This window comes from Panthera tigris, chromosome D4 (genome assembly GCF_018350195.1).
Source record: "Panthera tigris isolate Pti1 chromosome D4, P.tigris_Pti1_mat1.1, whole genome shotgun sequence".
NCBI lineage: Eukaryota > Metazoa > Chordata > Mammalia > Carnivora > Felidae > Panthera > Panthera tigris.
The window spans coordinates 69,689,986-69,716,028 of NC_056672.1; the positions used below are offsets into that span (position 1 = coordinate 69,689,986).

Genomic DNA, 26,043 nt, shown 5'->3' on the forward strand with positions numbered 1-26,043 from the left:
GTCACAAGATGACAGATACTATAGGATTCCACGCATGTTGGGGAACTAGTCATCTAATACCCAGAGACCGAAAGTAGAAGGGTGGTTGCTGGGGGCTGAGAAGTTAGCATTTAATGGCTATGGGGTTTCAGCTTTCCAAGATGATGATGTCTGTGGTGTGCGGGGGTCGTGGTAGCCCAGCAATGTGACTCCACCTAATGCCAATGAGCCGTAGACTTCTGTGCATTTTACCGCAATTTAGAACAATTATGTCTTTCATCATCAGCATGGAAGGTCGGAACTCCCAGAACGGAAGAGTATGTCTGTGTTGAGAAGTGAGGGCAAATCTTTTTCAGCGGCCACAGACGACTCCTCCAGCAGGCCTGGCAGTGGAAGAGAAGAGAGTAACTGAGTGCTGACCTAAAGGTGAGGCAGGGCTCCAGGAAGGCTTTCTTCCCCCGGGGGGTGGGACGACAGCCTTCAGCTGGAAGTGGAGAGGCAAGCCTGAGCCAAAGCAAAGGACACTCATTTTCTCAGACTGGAGGACAGGAAGGAAGAGAGGAGCCAGAAAGGTGAAGGAGAGGGTGGTAAAGGTGAGGGGGTTCCCACCAGATGGAACTTGAGCATCTCAGGACCACAGGCCTGAGGTCAAGACTCACACCCTCTGGAGAGGCAAGGTGAGGACGACGGGTAGGAGACCTGGAGGGAGTGGGATGGTGAGGGCGGCTGGTGTGGGAGTAACATGGGAGCAGGACTGGAGGGCAGGGGCGGTAGGGGAGGGTGGGGGGAGACAAGCGGGCTGCAGAGCCCAGAGCACCTGTCTGAAACTATCATTGAGTCTGAGGTAGCGGTCCCCAAAGGAGGGTTCCTGGTCTCTGGAGCAGCAGCAGCACCTGGGAGCTTGTTAGAAATGCAAGTTTGCAGGCTGTACCTGAGTCTGATTCAGACTCACTGAACCAGAAGCTCTGGGAGCGTGGCCTAGCAGCCCAGGTCTTAACAGGTGACTCTGATGTGATAAAATGTGAGAAACACTACACTAGAAAAATTCAGTGGAAGATGCATGTCGCTTTTGATATGTAAGTGAAAAAAAAATCAGCCTAGCAACTTCCACATAAAAGAGCCAGAAATGCATAACTGCTTCATGCCAATGCAACTTATGTCTATCGTTAACAAAACTTCTGTTAACAAAACCATAGAAATATGCAGTCCATCTCATAAACATCCTTAGATGAGATCTAGAAAACACGCCTAAGATCTGGGGTTGGAAATGTTGGCACCAGTCCTGCTCTCCAACTGACTACCTGTGTGCCATGTAGCATGCCGTATCCCTTTCAGGGCCTGTTTTCCCATCCATAAAAAGAGGGAGCTAGAAACAGTTCTTTTGTGGTCTCTTCTGGATCTGACATTGTGTGATTCTGTCCTATAAACAGTGACCTCTGACTAAGTGCTTTTACATAGCTCTTGCCTCGTCAGAGAAAGAATGGCTTTAACAGGTAAAGCATCATATCACAGTTAACCAGAAAACCTTTCCAAAATTCAGTTAAGTGCTAATATCTTGCATTCTAAGAACTAGAACACTCCCTCACTCACTGGCTTTGCCATTAAAGCCACCAATGCCTATAGTCATAAAAATACCGTACTGCACTGGCCTGTGTTCATGAAGTCCACGTGACTGGGATGCCCCAGAAAATATCCCCAATACTTCACATTTTTATCTTACAAGACTTTTTAATCCAGGAAGGCAGGGTTTGTATTTTTTGCTCGGCAGAAAATGAGTTAAAGAACTGTACTATACAGATCCCAGGGCCTGCCCCCTCTGACCCAAGTATCTAGGGACACAGTATTACATGTCTAGGCTTCCTGATAAATGGCCCCGTATTGACCTTGTTACCGGAATCCCTAGACACTGGTTTCCTGCCTGGTTTCTCTGCATCCAAGTCCCTGTCTACACCTACTGGTCATCTAATGCTCATCCTCCTGTGCCTGGGTCCCCAGTGCCACCTGCTTCCCTGCCTCTGCCAAAGGCCATAACTTGGTTCTGATCTCAGGACTGGGTCTGGGAGAGGGATGTGGGTGTTTGTGCAGGAAGGACGGTGGAAGTGTGGGTGCCAGGGGGAAAAAAGATAAGGTCTAGGGAGATTCTGGTCTCCCGCCCCACCTCACTTACACACCCTGGCTCTTAAATTCCATTAGAATTTATCAGTGGGAAACACAGCTGGTTTGTTTGTCCTCCTTGTGCATCTATCACAGACTCCGTCCCTGGGTATGTAAATGACATTCCAGGCTCTCCGTAGTCCCCATGGCAGGAAGGTGCAGAAGAGGGGAGGGCCAAAACAAAACTGGTATAGCAGGAGCAAAGTTGGGGAGGGGCAAAGGAGGTATGACCACCACAGGTACTGGAGCCAGGAACATGGGCTAGGCAGGCAATGTCAAGATTAGTTCTGTCTTTATGTAGGCAGAGGATTCCTAGTGCTAGACGGTTTTCCAGGCTGATCTTCAACCTCAAAGTCACACTTGGGTAGGGTGACCACACCCTCTGATTTGCCTAGGGCAGTCCCAGTTGAAGCTAGTTCATGAGATGCAATTATTAATAGCCTCACTCTTATTCTCAAAATGTTCTGGTTTAGATGATGAATTCTCATTGTTTTACTCGTGGGCCCCTAAGCCTGCAAAGTTAGAGTCGCAGACACAGAAGGCTGTTGAGCACTAGGCGACACCTCCGGGCTGAGTCTCACCCCTCCTTAAATGCTCCATTCTTCTCTCCAGCACCCCGATGTCTGCTTGTACACCTTCGGGGATAGCAGGCTCGCTAAACCCTGATGAAGCCTCTCTTTTTGGGGGAAAGCTGTGTTATAAAAATAGCAAGATTCAAGCCTGTAGAATGCTCTTTCTGTCTTATGTGCTCCTCTTTCAATAAATATTTAGTGAGTGCATTTGATGTTCCAGGGCTACTGGGGACACAAGGGTGAGTTAAAATAGACCCAAATTGAAGGGCATTCTATAAAATAATGGGCCTGTACTTTCCAAAAATGTCAAGGTCATAAAGGGCAAAGAAAGGCTGAGTAACCGTCCCAGTTTAAAGTAGATTAAAAAGGATGACCTTGTGAAATGCATGCTCTGGGGGTTTCTTTGCTACAAAAGACACTATCAAGACAAGTGGCAAAAACCTGAGTAAGATCTATAGATTACAGTATTGTTTCAATAATGATTTCTCAATTCTAGAAATTGTGCTGTAGTTATATAGAAGAATGCTATTGTTTTTAGGAAATACACTGAAGTATTTTGGGGGAAAGGAAGACTCTATAAATGACCCTCAAGTGATTGAAGAAAAAAAACATATATACATGGAGAACAGAATAAAATAACTGTGATAAAATGGTAACATTTGGGGAATCTGGGTGAAGGGTATAGGAGAGTTCTTTGTTCTATTCTGAGAATTTTGCTTTATGTCTGAATGAGGTCAAAATAAAAAGTTAAAAGAAAAAAACAAGTCTAAGAGACAGGTTTGTTTTTTTTTTTCTCTTTTTGAAAAGAAAGCAATGGACCCTGACCTCAGTCAAGTCACCATGTGGCTGGGGAGACAGGTACTAATACAAATAATTACACTAATTAACTGCAAGATTGCAACTGTGTAAAAGGAGAGAGATCCGGGGGCATGAGCCGTTTAACAGCAGGCAGTTTTACCCAAATCAGATGCAATCATGGGCTAACACCCAAGGCAGGAGTGAACTGGGGGGGGGGGGGGGGGGGGGGGGGGAGGAGCACGGTTCCGGGCTCTCACAGACCCTGCGGCGGGTGAGGCAAGAGGGACCATTACCACCAGGGCCTGAGGGAGACACCAACATTAATCTCATCTTTTATTCCTTTTTAAAAAATGTTTATTTATTTATTTGAGAGAGAGAGAGAGAGAGAGAGACAGAGAGACAGAGAGAGACAGAGAGAGAGACAGAGAGAGAGAGAGAGAGAGGAGAGAGACAGAATCCCAAGCAGGCTCTGCACTGTCAGCATGGAGCTCGACGCAGGGCTGGAACCCACGATCCGTGCAATCATAACCCGAGCTGAAATCAAGAATCGGATGCTTAACCGACTGAGCCACCCAGGAGCCCCTCGTCTTTTATTGTAAGAGCAATAGGAAGTGTTTTTGAAAGGCCCGGGTGACTGCAGAGAACGGGCTGGCAGGTGCGAAGGCACGAGAAGCCCGCTGCAGCAGTGGTGGTGACTGCAGCCTCCAGGTGGGGCATCACAGATTTTTCCCTGTCCCCTGACACTTCAATTTTCTTTAAAAAAAAAAAAAAAAAAAAAAAAAAAATTTTTTTTAACATTTGTTTATTTTTGAGAGACAGAGAGAGATAGAGCACAAGCAGGGGAGGAGCAGAGAGAGAGGGAGACACAGAACCCAAAGCAGGCTCCAGGCTCCAAGCTGCCAGCACAGAGCCTGACACGGGCTCAAACTCACAAACTGCGGGATCATGACCTGAGCCGAAGTTGGCCACTCAACCAACTGAGCCACGCAGGCACCCCTGACACTTCAATCTTCTACAGCAACCATATATGTATTGATAACCAGACCAGGGGAGGGTGCTGGCGGGAGCAAGGCGGGCTCAGACTGTCACGTCCTCTCTGCAGGCCTGCCAGTGGTTAGGGTGAAGGGACGGTTGATGGAGATGGTCGCTGCTTCTCTCACAAGCACCCCAGGGCCTAGACTGAGGCTGACTCACTGCAAGGTCGGGGGGAGGGGGGTCAGGTCTTCATACCCCACTCCCAAAGTCAGCCCGGTGCCTCTCATCCTACAGCATCCAGCTGGCCATGGCCCCTTTCTGGTCCTCGATCCTGCCCCTTGGAATGTCCCTTGAGCTCTGAGAGCTAGGAGCTGTAGCCCTGCCCTAGGGGTTGGCCATTTCTCACCCACAGTGACTCTTGGCACTGAATACCCCAACAAAGCATTTGTCTGGAGGGTCAGGGGCCCGCCCACAGAGGGAAGGGACCCTGTTCTGTGTGCCAAATTCTGCCCTAGCGGGTTTTCATTTATTAGCTCCTTTAAAACAGTCCACTTAAAGGAAATAGGTTCCATTATCATCCACATTTTATAATTAACTGATTTGTCTAGGGACAGACTTGGGTTCACATCTTGGCTATCCTACTTAGGAGCAATGTATCCTTCACTGCATCTCTCTGAGCCTCAGTTTTTTTCACCCTACCAGTAAGGGGCTGGTAGGAATTAACACGATTCTGGGGCTAGGAGGTACTATTTATTCCCTTTTGAGGCACCAAGAGGCTCAGTACAGAAAATCCACTCCAAACTACACATTGCTTAAACATTTACTAAAAGCTTCTGTATCCTGACAATAAATCATGGGACCTGAATTTTTCAGGACTATCCCAATTTCAAATCCTCTGTCCTAACTTTCCACATAAAGCAACAAATGTCTCAAAAATTCCACTCTCTCAGTATCCAAACAACACCTCCTAGGCCTCCGCTTACACAAAGAAGCAGCACATTCTTTTTCAGACTACAGATCCTAGCCTTTGGTTCAGAAAATGTAGTCAGCCGAGCCCTGCTGGCCCTCTGATGGAAACGGGGTCATGGCAGCCAGTACTCCATCACGACCCAGACTCGGTTGTTTCCCGGCACATTGGGGTGAACTACAGCCAGAAGAAGCCGAACCACGATGAGGGCATCACCCACAGAGGGCCACAGACTGGTGAGACGAGCTCTCCCCCCACCTCCCTACCAAGATGCTGGTACCCAGGTGGGTACGAAGTACAGCCAGAGGGTTGCTCCAAGGTTTAAATGAATATTTAGAAACCACTCAGAACAGTGCCTGGCATCTGGTAAGTGCCATAACAGTGTTTAATAACTAAATGCAAAGGCATACCTGACAGAAGGCGCTCATGCCTCCAAGACAACCCACAAGCATCACTGCTATGTGGGGAGAACAAGAGGGGACACTTACCCCTGCGTTGAGTGAGGCTGGGCCTCCTCACAGACGTGGGGGGCACCCTGACTACAGGAGGTAGGTCCTGTATTAGCCAAGGTCAGGAGGCTGGACCCGGGGAAGAGTCACCACTCCTGAAATACACAAGGTCTCTTTGTGCCTCTGAGCCTTTGCATCTGCTGTTCTGTCTGCCCCCCAAATACCATCTTTTTCTACCCTCAAGGCTGAATTCAAATGCCAACTACTCCTTATGGTGTTCCTTGATGCCCATCAGAATGAATGGCTGCTTCCAATGGTCTCCCTTGCATCTGGCTTTATCATCTTTTAAAGCAATTGTGAAACAGATGGGTAAGATACAGAGTATGTGTGCACAGGTGCGTGCACACGCACGCACGCGCGCGCACACACACACACACACACACACACATCATTGTCTTCCCAAATCCACCATACATCCTTCCAAGATAAGGGTTCAGCTTTCATCTCTGTAACCCTAGGGCCTGACACACAGCTCAGTAAGTGTCTAAATTTTCTGTGAAATCTGTGCTCTCAGCTGGTCTTCACCTGCAGGCAGAGAGTGGTTTCAGGTGCACACACAACCAGAAGCTACGTAGACCCAAGATCTGTGGGCCTTGGAACCCATGACCAGATCAGATTTTAGCCAGGGACCTACCAAAGCATTTGCTTTCATCCCCTCTTCAGGTGGATGAAAGGAGACACCTGTGATACCAGCGTAGTATAGACACTGACCGGGTCCTGGCCTGTCTGTAATAGAACTAGTAAGAGGAGCCCAAGCTTGGGAAGCAACACCAGCAGGCTGCCCTGCCTCCAGTCTGTCAAGGCCAGGGCAAGTGCAGAGTGCCTTAGGCATTCCAGCCCCTGCAACACACATGGGAAAAGAAGAGAGATTGGCCCTGCTTTCCAGGAACCACTACCATCTGGTGGTAGGAAGTAGAGCTCTGGGGTTAGGGTCAAAGTCGGAGATCCCCTCCCCACCTACCACAAACCCTGAGGGGAGGGAGGGGGCCAAGTCTTATAGTTCCTTCCAAAACCCAAAGCTGAGCCCTGGGGGATGGGGGGTGGGGTATGTGCATTCTGGAAAATGGAATACCTGATGTGCCTGGACCCGTGGTTCAGAAGGTCACCCTTCGTCCCTCTTGCTCCTGGCCCCAGACTACCTTTGCTAGCTCAGTTTCCTCAACTGCCAAGCGTGGAACTGAACAACACTAAAATTAAACAATGTACGTGAAACCTCCCAGTTCACAGTCAATAATCAAGGGGTTGGTCCCAATCCCAAGACCAATTACCAGCTGGGAACCTCAACTTCTTTCGGGGGTAGGATTTGTCTCTGACCAGGTTCCTGACACTTGAATAAGGTTTAAAAGCTACCAGAATTCTTCTCTATGAAAAATGTGAAAGGTGGGCTCTGAAACTGGAGTGACCAAGCAGTGATGTATCCAAATTTGACTCTGTGTTAACTTAGGTTCTTGGTCCTTTCCCAACTGTCCCTGAAGACCTGCTTTCTCCCCGAAGGGAAGTTCCCCCAGGCATCCTGGGTTTGCTGGGGTCAACAGGCTTGCTCAGCATCCCCACCCAGCACTGCATCAGATATACAGAAGTGGCTTAATAAATGCTTGCTGAACGGAATGCCACTCCACTCAGAAATGCCTTTGGTAACTTGACCTTTTCACATTCCTTCGCTAATGTCTAATTTACATATAAGAGTCCGCTTTAGGAGATGGCAAATCACCAGAGACAACTTGGGATCAATAGGGTATTAGGCACGTTTTATTCTAAGCCAATTCTCTGCAAATTGGTATTCCATTAACTGTACGTGGGATTTATGGGAACTCACTATGAACCAGAATATTTAACTAGAACGACCTACTCTCTGTCAGATAATAGCTTACCATTGTTAATTTTCAACTAGTCAATCTCAGACAGGTTTCCAGCTTCCAATCTACGTGTTGATTTAATCATCAATAAAGTCATCTATTTGAAAGTCTCCGTACAATAAAGGACAGCCTGGTGCAGAAGAAAAAGATCTGCCTTCGGAAGCAGGAGACCTGATATGCCACCCAGGCCACATACTGTGTCATCATCGGCTGCTCAATTTCCTTATTTGCAAAATGGGACCAACACTAGCCTCATGAGAGAGTTGTAAAAATTGAGTCCATGCGTGTGGATGCACTCTGTACAGTTCTAGGAGACTATACAAAGGTTAAGATGAAATTCTTGAACAACTCAAGGAGGCTAATGATAGAGTGCAGGGTGGTTCCGAAGGGGGAGAGGAGATATTTTGGTCCCCAGGGGACACTTGGTCATGGCTGGAGCCATTTCTGGTTGGCACAATTGAGGGAGAAGGATTGCTACTGGAAGCTACTGGGTAAGGCCAAGGATGCTACTACACATGCTGCAATGCACTGGGCAGGCCCCACCACAAAAAAATTATCCAACCTCAAATGTTAACAGTGGTGACGTTAAGAAACCTTGAGCTAAATAAATAATCGGGAAAGCTGGGTATGGAGCTTTTCAGAACAGAAATCCTCCTAAGCAGCCTGTACTTCTTCGTGTCTATCATCCCTTTAAACATTTGAAGACCCATCTTGCAACACAGCTCTTTTGTAAGTAAAGCTCAACTGCCAACTTCTGGAGTTTCTGAATGTATAAAACTGCTTTTAAACACGATGCTCTCCGATTACAATGCAGCTAAATTGTTTCTCCAAAGCCCTTGACTTCTGCAGTTCTCCAGGGCACAAAGACAGGGGTCTGTCACTCTGCCACTAGGCCCTGAAGATGCTCTCATAATTCTAATTTCCTGGTGAAATGGGAGCCACGAGGGTCTCTAAACGAATTAAATTCACATCACGCCAACTGCTCCCTTGCTTTGTGCCGGGCACGGTGCCAAACACCTCCACATAATTTATCCCACTTAATCCACCCAACAACCAGCTGTTTGCAGGGGAGGAAATTGAGGATCAGAGAGGTTAAACAACTTGCCCAAGGTCACCAGCTGGCCAGGGTGAGCCCCACATGAACGGAGGTCTCCAGTTTCCAAGTCACAAGCTCTTTCCACCAGCTCGGAAAACCCAGGTGTCAAGTTGTCTCAACTTCCCATGAATTTTTAAGGCAACCGCAACTTCTCAATAAGTTTAGGTTGCTGAAAATGGGAATTTCCGGGGGGCTGGGCGTTCTCACATACACTCCCCCACTGCAGCTGTCTCACCGCAGGTACCTGATAAATGATTCCATATCGCCCGCGAACGGGGAGGATTTATTGGCGCTGGAGTTCGTGCCAGGCCCAGGAAATGCCATTTTGAAAGCCGAGAGGCGGATTCGCCCTGAGAGCCGAGAAGGTCTGGCCGCCGCGCTTGGCTGGCCCCACGCGCGGGCTGCGCGCCCCCCGGGCGCCGGGACTGGGGTCGCCGCGGCGCTGGGCCCTCCGAGGTCGCCAGCCGCGTCCACCCCTGCCCAGGTCGGAGCGCACGCCCACGCCCCGCTGCCGCAGCCGCCGCGTCCCGGCCGCCCGCCCGGGACCGAGCCCCACCCCGCCCCGCTCGCTCCTTCCCGCCCCGGCGCCGCCAGGTGAGCGCGGCCCGGGCGCCCCCTCCCTGCCCCGACGTAGCGCGGGGACCCCGGGGCCGCAGCGTCCACCAGCCCGCCCGCGCGCTCGCCGCGCGCTCGGGGACGGGTGGGGGCGGGGCGGCGCCGAGCCAGCCCCCAGTCCCCGGGAGCCCCGCGCCCTGCCCCGGCCCGCTGGGGTCGTGCCCGCCCGTACCTGCAGCATCCGGGGGCGCGGGGCGCCCAGGTAGGTCGCGCTTGCGGGCGGCGCGGAAGCTCGCTCGCGGCGCGACCTGGCCGCCGTCTGAGCATGCCCAGTGCCGCCCGCGGGCGGCTCCCGCCGGCCGGGCTGGCCGCGACGGGCCCGCGCGCCGGGCGGGGGGCGGGCGCCCGGGCCGCCCTGCGGGGCGCCCCTGCTCCGCCCCGGGCTGGCGCGCTCGGACGCGCCGCCCAGGGCCACCGGGGCTCTCCTGCGGAGCTCTGGGCGGCCCTCAGCCCCCTCGCGCATGCACGCAGGCATTCGTTCCCTAACCATTTATTGGGTACCTACTGTGTGCCGAGCCCTCAGTGATTTTCTGCCTAGGAATGTCAAACACGGCGTTCAACAAATCTTTGAAATGAGGAAGAGTCCTGCCCAGCTGAGGTCCTGCTGACTTCAAGTCCAGTGTTCATCTCGTTCCACTAGTAAGCTTCCCGGCTTAAACTTTATTACCAAAATTTATTGTTCTTTCCATATATCCCGCCCCACCCCCAAATCTGTGCTCTTGCTTTCCTCTTCCGCCTTATCTGACACGGGCCTACCTGCAGTCTCATGAGCACCTTTCTGTCCACCAAACTCTCAGAACTTGGGCAGCCTCCAGACATTTGCACATGCCGTCCCACCTCCCCTCTGTGTGCGTGGGACTTCCTTACCCAGTTTTTCACGTGGCTGGCACCTTCTCATTGTATCTATGTTCTCCCTCTCTGAGAGGCCTTGCCTGATCACCTTACTAAATTAACACCTTGTTCCTGGACACCCTCCATGTCCTCATTTTATTTCTTTCACGTTTATCACTATCCATTAATTAATTCAACAAATAATTATTGATCACCTACTTAGGTTCTTCATGCATGGTGTTGAACAAATGGGCAAAAATCCTGTCCCCTGGCGGAGTTTGGGGAAAGAGAGGCAGGCAACAGACAATAAACATGTAAATAAGCCATGTGGTATATTAGAAGGTTATAAGTCCTATAAGGGAACGAGAACAGGGTAAGGAAAGGAAGGTGTAGGGAGTGCAGTTTTCAATGAGGTGGTCTGATCAGCCCGTGAGAGGTGACATTGAGAAGGTGACCGCCAGCCCCGCAGAGGGAACAGCCAGTGCAAAGACACTAAAGAGCAGCACAAGGAAGACAGTAGTACAGTTGAGGTCCGCAACTGACTTTCCCTCTCATTTGCTTACTTATTGTGTATTCACCTAGGGAATTTCAGCTCTGGAGCTGTATAGCCCTGTCTTCTCTGCCGTGTCCCAGCTCCGGTACAGCAGCACGTGGCTCACGGTAAGTGCTCAGAAACGACTTGTTGAATGAATATGTGAATGGAGGGATGGACTGATGTCTGGAACCGTCCGGACCAGACTAAGGCCGGCCCAGGGCTAGTCAGTGGCCCGCCGGCAGCGCCTGGTACCTCATTTTGGTCCTTGTCCCCGAGTTGCATGGCCCTGGGTAGCGCCACTGCAGCGGGCGCCGCCTGAGCGTCGCGTCGGGGGGGAATTCCGACGGAGTCAAGGAGCATCAGGAACCGGACCCGCCCCGCGCCCCGCCCCGCCCTTTGGTCGCTAGCAAAACCTGGAACCGCGGCGCCAGCCCAGCCCCACTGAGGCGCTTGGGTAGCTCACTGGGCATGCTCCGAACTGGGCTGAGCGCCAGTGCCCCAGAGGAGTCTCCCGGTGGGGTCCCCAATGCGCCAGCAGAGTCCTGCCTGACGCTCAGCCCTACTTTGTTCTCGAAGCTTTATTGAGGGTCTGGGGCATGCATATATATATATATATATATATATATATATATATATATATATATATATATATATATATTTGTCTTCAAAGCTCAAAGGGAAAGCTGGGAATTTAGAATCGGCCAAAGGCGTTCTCAGGCCTCTCCGCTGTGTGATCTGGGGCAAGAATCTTACTCTCTCTGTGCTTCCAGTAACACAAATATCCGTCAGTCTGATCTGGGCAGAATTTGGGGATTGAATGAAATAAAAAACGTAAACACGTTTAATCCACTTTAAAGATCCATTTCGTGAGGGCCCGCCTCCGCTATCTGCCATCTGCATACCAGTTTGCCAAGTGCTAACATAAGGAAACGGAGGTTAAGGGGCATGTGGATTCTTGGAGTTGTCTCAATTTGCCTTTTATGAGAAACGAGGCTGAAACTACCTTTTCTTTCCCCACATTCAACGGTCACTAGTTTAAACAGTGTTCTTAAATTCGAGCTAAAATTCATCTATACACCTAAGGAAAAAAGACCTAAATCTTTTCAAAATCATGCCTTTCAATCACCATAACAGAAATAGGAACAAAAGAATATTCCCCAAACTGGAAGGAAATGAATGTCCACAAATAGTGGAATGATCAATTAGGTTATGGTGTGTTTTTTGAAATAATAACTAGTTTATATTAAGCTAGACCAAATTGCAACTGGGGAAACCATAGTACAGTACAATGTTAAGTGGAAAAAAAGCTGAAAACACAAATATATTGCATAAAGAATATGTCTACACAGTCACCCAGACTAGAAGGAAATATGGAAAAATGTCAATGGTTTAATTTGGGGGGTTGTGGGTTGGTATCTCTTTGTAAATTTATCTATTATTGTCACAGTGTTGTGTTTGCAATACTAAACATTAGAGGACCAAATTAAAAATTCGCAAAGTTTTGTGTAAGTCTAACAATAATAATAACAACAACAACTGTTATCAAGTGTGCTTGATATTTTAAATATACTCTGTCTTTAATCCTTACAGTAACTTTGCAGAATGGGTGTATCTAGCTCAGTTTTACAGAAGAGGAAACAACCTAGGAGCCATTTACAACTAGTAAGAGACAGGGTCAGGACTGAACACGGTTGGTCTGACCTCAAAGCCAGGGTGTTAGGTTTTATAATACTGCCTCTCTGTGTAGTAGCTTACCATGTATTGGTCGTAAAAGAAGCTATATATCATTTCATTTTGTGCCTTTTTTTGCCTTATTTTCTCTACCCTTTGATGTGTTTGTAGGCTACAGATTGCCTTTAAATGTTCTGGGTCTCCTGTTACTATTTTATTTTTTAAAATGTTTGTTTTTGAAAGAGAGAGGGGCACCTGGGTGGCTCAGTCGGTTGAGCGTCTGACTTCGGCTCAGGTCATGATCTCGCGGTTCATGAGTTAGAGCCCTGCGTCGGGCTCTGAGCTGTCAGCACAGAGCCTGGAGCTTGCTTTGGATTCTGTGTCTCCCTCTCTCTCTGTCCCTCCCCCGCTTGCACTCTGTCTCTCTGTCTCTCTGTCTCTCTCTCAAAAATAAATAAACATTGAACAAAATTAAAAAAAAAAAAGAGAGTCCATGCAAGTACATGTGAGTGGAGGAGGGGCAGAGAAAGAGGGAGATAGAGAGTCCCAAACAGGCTTCATGCTGTTACCACAGAGCCCAACACAGAGCTTGAACTCACAGAACTATGAGATCATGACCTGAGCCAAAATCAAGAGTCTGACACTTGACTAACTGAGCTACTCAGGCACCCTACCATTTTATTGTTGGATCAAATTGTTAAAGTCCATCCTTTTCAGCCGTTGCACCTGGAGTGACATGATGTTATTATCAGCAGTGACAGTTGATCTTATAAGGTCCCAAACTGTATAGAAAGGAAGCTTTTGGATGGAGACATAATCATCTTAGTCTATGTGGTTGAACCTAGCCAAATCAAGAGCGAATAGAGGCCTCATTGGGAGTAGGGCTATCCCAAATCTCAACAAGGCCAGTCCAGACAGGACCCACATAGATTATTCTTCCTGGGTAATCATTTTGGAGTCAGAGTCACAACATAATGGAACCACATGGTCCACAGACTCTTAGAACTTTGCTGTGATGAAAAGATACAGAGCCGATAGTGCTGATGATGTTTGCCAAGCGAAGGCCAGGGCCCTAAGAGCAGACCTCCTACTGCTGATAAGCAAAAAAAAAAAAAAAAAAAAAAAAAAAAAAAATCTTTTAGTAATGCCCTGGCCCAGAAGTCACTAAACAAGAAACACGAGAAGCCAAAAAAGGTCATTTCCTTGGACAGGAAGGTATGCCACAAACCCAATATGTATCACTGGTAATGGACCAGATTGGTACAAGAGGAATATGAGATTTGCAACTGGACACAATTATTAGCATATTCCCAGAAGCTGCCATTTGGACAGAAAATCTGGTGCCAAACAGTGCACATAGGCAATTGGCTGGGGGCATTTATAGGAAGAGTTTCCTGGAAGAATCACTGAGGATTGTCATTCACTTCAAGACTCAGGAAGTCTGGGCACCGCGTGGACTGTTTCAATGATTTACAGAGCAGGACTCCCAGCTGAGATGCTAATGCTCATCAATTATTTGTGCTGTTAATGCAAGCTTATGAAGGACCTAAGCATCAGCAAATACATGGGCAAGCGGTGCTGTTATAATGACAAATGAAAAGAATACGATGTAAAATTATATGCGTAGTATGGTTTCCACTGTGCGGAGAGGGAGACACAGAATTACTAAGTTAAACCATACAAAACTGCCATTTCATAGGTCAATAATGGTTGAATGTTGGCAACTTTCTGTATTTCAGCTTAATACATACACACAGAAAAAAACTAGAAAGAACTGAACCCAAATATGAAGGGCGACTCTGTCTAAGCATTGCTTTTGCAGGCAGAGGAACAAGATACAGAAGGTATCTTAGGAGAATCTCGTCTTTGGGCATCTATTTCTTTGTTATGTCTTTATAGTTTCCTAAAGCTTATTTTATCTTTCATTATCAGGAAAAATGAAACAAACTTGAAAAGTTGACAAGCCAAACAAAATGATGTAAAGAGAGGGAAACAGCTACTCTGGAATTGAATAAAAACGTGAAAGGTTTCTTTCACAGAGGGCGAAGCCCACCCTGCCCTCTCCAGCAGTGGCAGATGATGACAGAATGTCTGTTCCTGGCCCAAGAGGGAGGGAGAGGAAGAAGTGATCAGTGGTCAAGTTAGGAGCCTTAGAGATGTGGTAGTCTGACTTGGGACCCAGCTCATCCCCTCAGCCTGTGTTCTTGGGACTTCTGGACTTCACAGATCTCACTTTGAGAAACACAAATTGTTAGCCTAAAGTTTTATCCATTGAAAAATGCCTTTTCCTTGCAAATTACCACTGCCAAAGAAGCTTTGTCTGTTAAACGGATGAACAAACTTAGCATGGGTACAAGAGCAGTGCTGTGGATTCGTTCATTCATTCATCACATATTTATTAAGCACGTTCTGTATGCCAGGCACTGCTCTAAGTGCTGGGGAGACATAAATGAACAAAAGAAACAATAATCTCTGCTCTCCTGGGCATGCCTTCTACCAGGGCAAGCCAGACAATGAGCAGCAAGCATGATAAACAAGTGAATTATATTGTATGTTAAGAGACCAGGGGTAAGGCTGATAGGGAGGGTGCTAGAGAGGGAGGTGGGGAGTTGCAATTTTAAATAGGATTGAGAAATTTAGACACTTAAGCAATTTAGTCTCTGAAGAAGATGAGGGAGTGACTCATGTAGATATCTGGGCGAAGAATCTGGGTAGAGGGAACAGCCAGTACAAAGGCCCTTAAGGAAGCATATCCAGAATCAGAAGGCTGGTGAGGAAAGGGCCAAAGCTGCAGATCTGATGCCAAAGAGTTACCAGGGACAAGAACTTGAGGGCCCTCCCCTGTGAGCTGCAGGAAGAACTCAGCCTCTCTGTGTGAGCTAGACAGAAGCCAAGCCAATGTCATGGTTGCCAAATGTGCTTCTCAACACAATCAGATGTTGAATGCTGTCCCTGTGGATGGTTACTAGATGATGGTAAACATAGATTTGAATAAGGGAACTGAAATCACGTAGCAGGCCTCTGTTGTAAGGGAGTCAGCCATATGATCCAGAGTATGCATATATTTTTAATATTATCACATAAGTGCGAAGATAACATAAACAATTATTCAGATGGTTCTCAGACTTTCAAGAACACTTGAGTGAACCCTTAGGAATACACAGACCTGAATTAGAAAACACCGTAGATATGCCAGAGGACCAGAAGGACTATAATAGGCCCACAGACCACCACATGGATTTGCTGCTACACAAGAAATGGAAAAGTAAGTCTAGGGACTTTGAGATCCTGCTCTGGAAACTCAGCAGAAGGAGGTGGCTTCAGAAACAAGGAGAAATGATGAGAAATGCAGGCAATGAAAGTTGGTATCCTGAACTGTCGCTGCTGGTACTTAAGCAATGGGCAGTGTCTTCTTACAAACCAGGGAGAATGGGTTTTGTCAAGTCTCTCAGCCACACCTTCAAGGTTCATGTGTCCAACAACAATAGGAGACAGAGAAAAATACCCAGGCCGTGTAGACTAGTCATACAGAGGTCATGGCTTTGAAAAATCAGCAATGATAACAGAAACACTCAAGGATTACCCTAAGAGAAGATTCTAGAGAGAAGAGTCAGGGAAAATACTGAAAGCAGCACTTAAAAAATTTTGATTCAGGAACCATATATCAAGATCATCTTGAGAAAAGGAGTCTTCATGTAAAAGCAGACTTCGGGTCTCTGCTCAGACCTTCTGATTCTGCTTGTGGACCCCCAAGAACCTGCATTTTATAATTAACTATAAGAATCTTCTGTACACTGAAGTTTTATAACTTCTGTCCTGCAGCCTCCGAAGTACGTACACTAAGAACCCCGTGTGAGTGATAAACTAAGAGGATGGAAAATTTTACCAAGAGATAATCATGGCCTTGTAAGTATCGCGGATGCTTGGATGGATAGGACAAAGGACCAGAGCGTCAGCTTCTTAAACATTTAAAGGGGTAGAAGAGGAGGGGACAGGGCATCCCCTGTAGGCAAATGGGGACCCCCTAGTAGAGAGCTATCAGGCTTTCTACTTTCTGCTCTTGACCTTGGATCTCAGACTCCATCCACCTGACTGTGCTCTCCTGAGGCCAGGAGGAAGCTAACAGTGTGACTGGAGAGGAGGTGTTAGTGGTGGTAGTCACAGTGGTGGTGATGTTTGCCAAGAGGGGTAGACGTTAAAATAAACACATTGGAGCATGTAGAGTACACACAAAACTGAAACTGAGAAAGTCATTACTTCCTGAAGAGGAATTGGACAAGTGGGGGCAGGGGAGGTATGCGTGCTTACCTTTTGCCATAAACCCTTTTGTACCTTCTGAATTATGTACCAGGTGATGGATATAACCTATTTAAAATCCACTTTTTTCCTCTGGAAAAAAAAATAATGACGTATGCATAATATTTAAAAAAATTATTTTGTTTTACATTTTGGCTCCCCCTAAATTTTACTAACCAAGTACAAAGCCCAGGTTACTTGACAAGTCGAGGCCGTAACTATGACCAGGGCACAACACAGTATAGCTTGATTGAAGGAAAAAGCCATAGGTCAAGTGTTGTTACACCTGCTGGAAATGCCTGTGGCTAAGGAATTAAATAGAAAAAGAGCTTTGGATGAGGATAAAGGAGTAAGAAAAATCACTAGAGTGATCTTGAGGTCAAGAATGATGCTTTCCTGACATAGCTGGTCAGAAAATGGCTGGGGAAGTCAGATGGAAAAGTTCAGCTACCCAGGCCTTGACTGGAAGTCACAACTATGAAAAGATGATCGTCTGAAATCTGTTCTAGCTTGGCTGACCATCCTATCCCAAGACGCTGGAAACCTGATCTGGGCCCAAAAGAAAACTGTGCCTCCAATCCCTGGTGACATTTCAAGAACAGGGGGCACTGTTCAGCCTGCCCAGTGCTCTGGTGACCTTCTAGTATTGCATGGATGACATACCACAGGATTTCCTCAACTGCGCCCTGGCGTCCTGCTAGGATGTTGCTCTCATTTTTTCCACGGTACACACAGTCACTGCGTTGAAGTCCAAACAGACTATCCAGTGACGCCTCTATAAACATGAGTCACATGTGAAGTTTAAGGAATCCCTGTTTGGCCAGGGACATCAGAGTTCTACGGCATGCCCTCTTCACATACAGGGTACAGGTAGATGAGAGTCGTATGATTTTCTGCCAAGATGCCTGACTTCACGCGGTAGCCACCGAGGCCTCTCCCCAGATACTGCTCTCCTTCATCCCAAACCCCCTGTTCCAGTGTGAAGTTCTCAAGCTATCCTATCAGAAAACATTACCCTCTGTCCATTTCTTTGTCTTCTTGGGCTTCTTTCATTTTGGTCTTGGATGCCACCACCTTGCCCAGTCTCGGTCACCCCAACCTAACCACCAGCACCAATCTCTTTCTTGCTTCCCCTTGAGGAATGAAGGCGACCCATGTCAACCTCCTAAAACAAATCATTTGACCATCGCTGACTACTCAGATCCTCCCCATCCTTTAAGATCCATCTCATAAGCTGTGTCTTCCTAGATTACCCCAACTGGTTATGAGCAGTCTGATCCCTGTACCCCTGGGTATTTGGTCTGTTTTTTATGCTTCTCATCTCATGCTGACTCCCATTCAGTTGTTAATGTACATGCCCCTTTTGGAAGGCTCTTGAAAAATCCCAAGTGGGGTTTTTGAGGGAAAGAGAGAGCTCAAGCCAGGGATGGGCAGAGAAAGAGAGAGACACAGAATCCAAAGCAGGCTCCAGGCTCTGAGCTGTCAGCACAGAGCCCGACATGGGGCTCAAACACATGAATAGCGAGATCATGACCTGAGCTGAAGTCGGACACTTAACCGACTAAGCCACCCAGGCGCCCCAATTATTTCTGAGCAGGGTATGCAAGAGGCTGTGAGCTTCTTGTGAAAAATTGCCCACCTTTCTGCAGTTAGCAAGAAGTTATGTTGTATCTAAAGTCCTTCTTGAGTTCTTTCTGGAATTCTGCTTGCAAGCTTAATTAATTGACCAATAGACAGAAAAGAGCTACAGATACCTAGGAAGTATAAGGAGATATAGGATATAAGTTAAGGGAGAAATATGAGCAGTGGTGTCCTAAATAAGATATAATTAATCTACGATTAGATATAACTATGCACTTTCAATTTCTGTGTGAAACAATTAAAGGAATTAGGACATTGCCCCTGCCTCTCCACACCTGGGAGTCACCTTGTTGTGCTGGCAGAAGGTCTACAGGTCTAGGACACACCCCTTTGTTGTCTACCTGTATTGCTTAGTGAGCTAATTCCAAACCAGCTCTGGGGCCCGTGACCTTCATCTTTAGGCAGTAGGACCAGGAAAAACAGGGTGGATAAAATCCATCACAGAAATTACCAGGGAATAGACGGCCGCTAAAACCTTGGTGTCTGTGGTTTCAATTTCATTGCAGTCTACAATTGTGTATAGTCTTAACCATGGGAAGCTTCCCTAATTTTGTCAGTACCCATGACAATATTTTATTTGTATACTATAGGGTCAATGCATTGAGGGGAGTCTTCATTTCTCTCTCAATCTTATACTATCAGAGTAACCAGCTTTCTTCGATTGCATAGGCAGACTCAGAAGCCCCTCCTTCTGCATTTAGATTCCACTAGATTTATGCTTAACACATTATATACAATTGACCAAGCCAGCTGCCCCAAGTGTGAACTCACATCATTTCTTTTTATGCTGGGAGCCTAGATAGAATCTGGCACCTAATAAGAGTGGGATGAGTGAGAAAATTACTTGATATTAGATTGCCTTATTGATATGTTTGAGTCAGGCCAAGTCCCTTGACTTACTAAGGCCAGCATATTATTTTCCATTACACTTGGATCATTGGCCTAAAAAATGTACACAATACTAACACATATTTCAAATGCCAATTCACATGAGAGAACAATTTCCCAACAGTGCTATTTAGTTTTTTCTCAAGTTCCCTGGGTTGAGGTCAGTCTTTGTAGTTAATGTTGGGTTCCTGACCCAAACACAGCCTGTGCCAGTTATGAAAAAAAAAAAATCAACTTTCCATGGTTTGAATACAGAGGTGACCGTGGGAACGTGTACAGCTCTGTCTCTGGTTCTGGTGAAATCATTCAAAAGCCAGTGCAGCCTGGCTATCCTGTGCACCCTCACGGAAATGAGGATAGACAAGGTCCAGCAAGAGGAAACGCACCCATTCTGCAAAGCCAGGCTTGGCATGTAGAGTGGAGGAAAGGATCCATCCCATTCATGAGGAAAGAGAGCTCTCTTGCTATTTATTAAGAAAAACTGAAGTAGGGGTGCCTGGGTGGGATGGTTCAGTCAGTTGAGTGTCTGACTTCGGCTCAGGTCATCATCTCGTGGCTCATGGGTTCCAGCCCTGTGTCAGGCTCTCTGCTGTCAGCTCTCCTCAGATCCTGTCTCCCTTTCTCTCTGCCCCTCCCTGCACTTTTGGCTCTCTCTCTCTCTCAAAAATAAATAAACATTAAAAAAAGAAACACCGAAGTAATCTTGACAACTGTGCTGTATAAGGAAAAAATATGGACCCAATAGATTCAAAGGAAAAATCCAAATGCAGATAAAGACTTATGAGCAGAAATGGATTATTTTAGCACTGTTGATAATTGCTGAAAATATGAAAAGAGGGAATGAATATATAACCATATGTCCCACTGATTATCATATAAATCTTAAAATTATTTTACAAAGAGTTTGTAATGACCTGGGCAAATGCTAGTGGTATAGTTTAGATAAGGACAAAAACTATATTCATAGCATCACTTTGTAAAGAAAAACACATTTATGGGGTGCCTAGGTGGCTTGGTTAGTTGAGTATCCGACTTTGGCTCAGGTCATGATCTCACAGTTTGTGAGTTTGAGCCCTGTTTCGGGCTCTGTGGTGACAGCTTAGAGCCTGGAGCCTGCTTTGGATTCTGGACTCCCTCTCTCTCTGCCCCTCCCCCACTCATGCTCTGTCTGTCTCTCTCTCTCTCTCTCAAAAATAAATAAAACATTAAAAAATTAGAAAAACACATTTATGAACATAAAAAATCCTGAAAGTACAGTAGGATGTGAAGAGTATTTCTAGATAATGATATGATTGGTGTCTTAGTTTATTCAGGCTGCTATAACAAAATACCATAGACTGGGTGGCCTATAAACAACAAACATTTATTTCTTACTGTTCTGGAGGCTGGGAATTCCAAGATCAAGGCGTTGGTAGGTTGAATGTCAGGTGAGGATGTGCTTCCAAGGTTTATAGACAGCTCTCTTCTCACTGTGTTCTCACATGGAATGGGGTGAGGGAACTCTCTGGGGTCTCTTTTATAAGGGCACTGATCCCATTCATGAGGGCTCCACACTCATAAGCTAATCACGTCCCAAAGGCCCCACCTCCAAATACCATCCCATTGGGGATTAGGTTTCAACATATACATTTTGGGGGGACACATCCAGTTAATGGCAACTGGTGATTTCATATTTTTTTAATACTCTACAACATACGTATAGCACTTCAAAAATAAGAAGGAAATATTTTTAAAAACCTGTGTAACCAATAACAAACACAAAACTTTTGCTCCCGGAGAATTGTATGGGAGGATATTTTTATATCAGAGTGACTGTAGCACTGACCACAGGAATCTCATGACTCTTCTGTGGGAGGTTTAACTATGGTAACTACGATACCCATGGTCTCCTCATCTCCTTTACACCAGCCCTGCTGGCAGTCCTTCTGAGTCCTAGAATCCCCATTAGTTGGGAAGCCCATGAGCCATGGAAGTGTTTAGCAAGATCAATTGGATTTCCTCATGTAGGAATTTAAACTGGAGAACACAGTGGAAAAAGTGTGAAAACACACACAGAGAGCCCAAGATCAAGGGACAGTCAGAGTAACTGTGGTTGAATGTTACACTAATGATGTGACTTCCTGGGGTCCACACCCCTGTGTAGTCCCCTCCCACACTGAGGCTCAGCCAAAGTGACTTAATTTGGCCAACAGGACATCAGTGGACATGACACAATGGATATTTAACAGGCACTCGCACATGAGGACTGGCCCTCTTGGAACCCTGAGACCGCCATGCTGTCAAGAAGCCCGCAATGAAGGACTCCATGGAGAGAGGCATAGCCATGCCAGGTTTTTCTCAGCTGAACCCAGAGAAGACCAGTAAAAGAACTACTCAGCCAACACACTGAATCATGAGATATTAAAAAAAAAAAAAAAATTGTCAGGGCACCTGGGTGGCTCAGTCGGTTAAGCGTCCGACTTCGGCTCAGGTCATGATCTCGCAGTTCGTGAGTTAGAGCTCCACGTGGGGCTCTGTGCTGACAGCTCAGAGCCTGCTTTAGATTCTGTGTTTCCCTCTCCCACTCATACTCTGTCTGTCTCTCTCTCTCTCTCTCAAAAATAAATAAAACATTAAAAAAAAATTGCCATTTTCAGCCACTGCCTTGCAAGTGGTTTGTGACCAGCAAGGGGTAACTGGGACAGCCACAGCAGGGAGTCCTGTTACTGAGGCCTCCACCTTGCATCTTTCCATTCCAAGCTCCTTTTTTTCCTGGCTTGCCTGGATCCAGTGGAGTGTCTGTTCTGGGGTTCTTTGAGATTACCATCTTCTATATTTATCTTTATAGTCTTTCAGCAAGCCTGTGTTATTTTAAGGCAGGCGTTATTGTCAAACCCCAGCATTCAATGAGCTGAGCCAAAATGTGAGTATCTTTAAGAAGAGGGATACTGTGGGTCTTGTTTACCATTACCCGCCCCCCCCCCCCATAGAACGGTGTCTGTCACATAGCAAGACCTTAAAAGATATTTGTAAGTAAATGAACAAGCAGATCTTGAGGGCTTGTTTAAAATGTAGATTCTAGGGGCGCCTGGGTGGCTCAGTCGGTTAAGCATCCGACTTCGGCTCAGGTCACGATCTCACGGTCCATGAGTTCGAGCCCCGCGTCGGGCTCTGTGCTGAGAGCTCAGAGCCTGGAGCCTGTTTCAGATTCTGTGTCTCCCTCTCTCTCTGACCCTCCCTGTTCATGCTCTGTCTCAAAAATAAATAAACGTTAAAAAAAAAATCTTAAATGTAGATTCTAGGGGCCCCCCCACCTCTGGAGACTCTGATTTGGTGGGTGTGGGTTGGGTCCAGGAAACTACATTGTTATTAAGCCATGTGAGTGAAGCCAAGGCAGGCGGCCTATGGACACATTTTCACCTTTCGGGCCTCAAGTTATTCTTGCAACTGAAAGAAGCCAATTTATCAATTTTCCAACTGTCTCTGCGTCAGAATCACCTGGGTTGCTTATTCATCATGTTAGCTCCTAGCCCTCCCTCCTGACCTACCAAATCTGAAAATCACTGAAAGTGGAAACTTATAATGTATATTATCAAGAAACTCCTGGGAGAATCTGATGCACCTGGTCTGCAAGTTTAAGGGCATTTGCAACCGCTGACCTAGCAAACACAATTCTCTGAAAGTCATTTGGCCATCAAACATACTTTTCTCATTCCTAAGAACAGAGAACACACCCCTCCTCTGTTAGACAGTCTCACACTAATCTTTAAGGCTTAAAAAAAAAAAAAAAAAAAAAAAAGGTTTTCATGATTACTGTGAGAGGTATTTCTTAGGAACTCTTTCTAAGTTTAAATGCCTCATCTGTCAGTCAGACTTTGGTAACACCCGCCTCTCATGTGCTGTGAGGACTACAGTGAGGAAAGGTGCACGACAGCACTTTGAAACTGAACACACGCACATGATTTGTAAGCCTTGGATCATAAACATGTCATGCAGAGGATTAAAGTATTTTTATCTGTTTTTAGACAAACAATCATTCATTATGAGTTACCTTGCTCTTCTAAGGACGGGATCCCGATGTAAAATGTTTCAGGGACAGGAAACCCTGGCTACATTTCTGATTCCTTCACACGGTGTTTAAAGCTGTGTGTAATCTGAGCCCTGCATCACCTTGGTCTCTCCTGACCCCTCTCCTCCACACCCTCCTGCCCCGTGCGTGCCAGCCCTTCCAAATGCTGCATGCTGGCTCACCTTTGTCACAAACCCTGCTCCAACTGGGCACTGTCTCTGGAATGTTCTTTATTATTGTCCATCCCCATCCACCGGGACCTTTCCTGAACCTTTGGTGTCTGTTACTATCTTCCACCCTTTAGGCAGAATTGACCAGCTTCTATCTGGAATCCCCACTGAACATTTGTCAAGATCCTGTATCACTTGGTTACACTTCACCTTCTTCCTCCACCTTGAAGGCAGGAACTTTTCCTTATTCGTCCCTGTGTTTCTGGCCCTGAGCACAGTGCCTGGTACAGAGAAGGGACTGATAAATATTTGTTGATAGCATGAAAGTCAGGGGCTGTCTTTGGTGGGGCCTTAACTTCTAGGGAAAGAGAAAAGTGCTCCCACCTGGCAGTGGCCCCTTATTTCTCTCTGACTCTGATTTCCTGCTGTTGTCCCTCTTCCCTCCATGAAGAGACTTATGAAAACCAAACAACTTGCGACAAGCTGCTTGCCTGATCTTTAGCTGGTGGGGGTATCCAGTAGGTTTAGAAGAGTTCGCCCAAGTGGGTATTATATCTACATGTAATATTTGATACAAATGAGAAATCAAGGTATTAATGAGAAATCTCTTGTGAAGGCCAGTTCTGAATTGTTGGTGCCTACTAGCTACCTCCAGCTGGATGTCCCAGAAGCATTTCAAACCCAAGGACTCCCAAACTAATGAATCAGCTGCAGCCCACATACCTGTTCCTTGTCCATTGACTGTCTGCCCAGTTGCCTGGGTGCCAAGCTCCAAGCCCCCCATCTCTCTTGCCATCTAAGAGAATGACCTATTCTCTCTGTTCCAGCCCCACAGTATTTCTCACATCCTTCCCAAGCTGTTTTCTGCTTTAGGACCTCCTTATCTCTCACCAGTGCTCTTGCAAATTAGCTCCCAATTGGTCTCCCAGCTTCCTCTCACTTTTTTGTTGGAATATGGATAACAAGTTGACCTTGCTAAATATAGATTTGTTTTTTTTTAATTAAAAAAATTCTCTATTTATTTTTGAGAGAGAGAGAGAGAGAGAGAGAGAGAGAAATACAGAGTGTGAGCAGGGAAGGGGCAGAGAGAAAGGGAGACACAGAATCCAAAGCAGGCCCCAGGCTCTGAGCTGTCAGCACAGAGCCCAATGCAGGATTTGAACTCTCGACCACGAGATCATGACCTAAGCTGAAGTTGGATGCTTAACTGACTGAGCCACCCAGGTGACCCAATAAAGTGTAGATTTGAACAAATTCTTCCTCTGCTTGAATGTTTCTCCAGGGCCTACCTACTGAAAAAGTCTGCATGGTATTTGATGGTAACAAATCTATCTGATTGGACGGCATCTCCTGGGAAGTGAGAACATAAGAAGGAGGCACCAAGAGGCATTCATTCGTTCACCAAATATTGAATAACACCAGCTAAATGCCCTGCTCTGTTCTAGGTTCTGGGGATAGAGTGAAGTCTTTTGATTTTATGGAGCTTATACGTGAAGAGACAAAAAAATGGGGTCACTTTAAGATGACCTCTGATCTGAAAAACAAGGACTGTGGTAGATTGTGTAGACTGCATTGGCTTCAATTCTTCCCTCCTCTCTGCATCCATGCTCTTTGCCATGTAACCTTGAAGTTCCTTACATTAGAAGTAGATGGACTTCTTCCTGCTGGACTTTGGGCTTGGCCATGTGACTTGCTTTAGCCAATGGGATGTTAGCAGATGTTATGCAATTAGAGGCTTGAAATATGTTTGCGTGGTTAAGCTTGTCCTTCTTGTACTTCTGCTTCTGCCATAAAAAGGCTGCCTCGGGTAGACTGCTGGTCCCAGAAGAATGAGCAAAATGGGAAGTAGAACCAAACTGAAGGAAAGGTTGTTGTCTTAAGATGCTGGGTGTTAGAGGTAGTTTGTTATATAGCAGTATTGGAGCAACAGCTCATTGATTCTATCCTCCATGAGATCTTCTTGAAACCCCTGCTTTGGAAGTGCTATTCCCGAGGAACTGGCTGCTACTATAGAGGCCCTCATACTTCCTTAATTCTGTACAAGAAACCTTTTCCATGTAAGAAATATTTTAACCTAGTCATTTACATCAGCACCTAAGAAACCCGAGTATGTCTTTTCCTTGCAACGTGAATGAGCCTAAGACACGATCTCCCCTCCTATCACAGGTCCTAGAGGGAAGAGATTACTCTTGTTTGCGAAACTGGCACAGAACCTGGTGTACTGACTGCATGGGTCCTCCACTACTTGTGGAACCAGATGAGACTCTGGCCAAAATTAGTGAATTTGATGAAGCAGTCTTCCCTAGATCCTCTCTTGGAAGATCTTTTTCTATGCAAGAGATTATTGTTAATTCACTTTATCTACCCCCACACCCTCCATCCGCCCCCTCCCCCCCACTATTGGTGAAAGGAAGATACTCTGTCAGGCACTGAGATATACAG

At 46.6% G+C, this 26,043-nt stretch overlaps 1 protein-coding gene and 1 long non-coding RNA gene across 2 annotated transcripts in view; one reads left to right on the top strand and one right to left on the bottom strand.

Annotated features, from left to right (window-relative positions):
* PTPN3 (protein tyrosine phosphatase non-receptor type 3) overlaps positions 1-9,759 on the bottom strand; it is a 108,982-nt gene extending 99,223 nt beyond the window's left edge. The window contains exon 1 of the mRNA XM_042964028.1: positions 9,694-9,759. The gene's annotated coding sequence lies outside the window, so the exon portion shown is untranslated. The remainder of the gene's footprint in view (positions 1-9,693) is intronic.
* Positions 9,760-9,936: 177 nt separating this feature from the next.
* Positions 9,937-25,688, top strand: LOC102966022. The gene is made up of 4 exons (XR_446557.3): positions 9,937-10,160; positions 10,935-11,012; positions 16,381-16,464; positions 24,884-25,688. It is a non-coding gene; the product is annotated as an uncharacterized LOC102966022 (long non-coding RNA).
* The last annotated feature ends 355 nt before the right edge of the window (positions 25,689-26,043 follow it).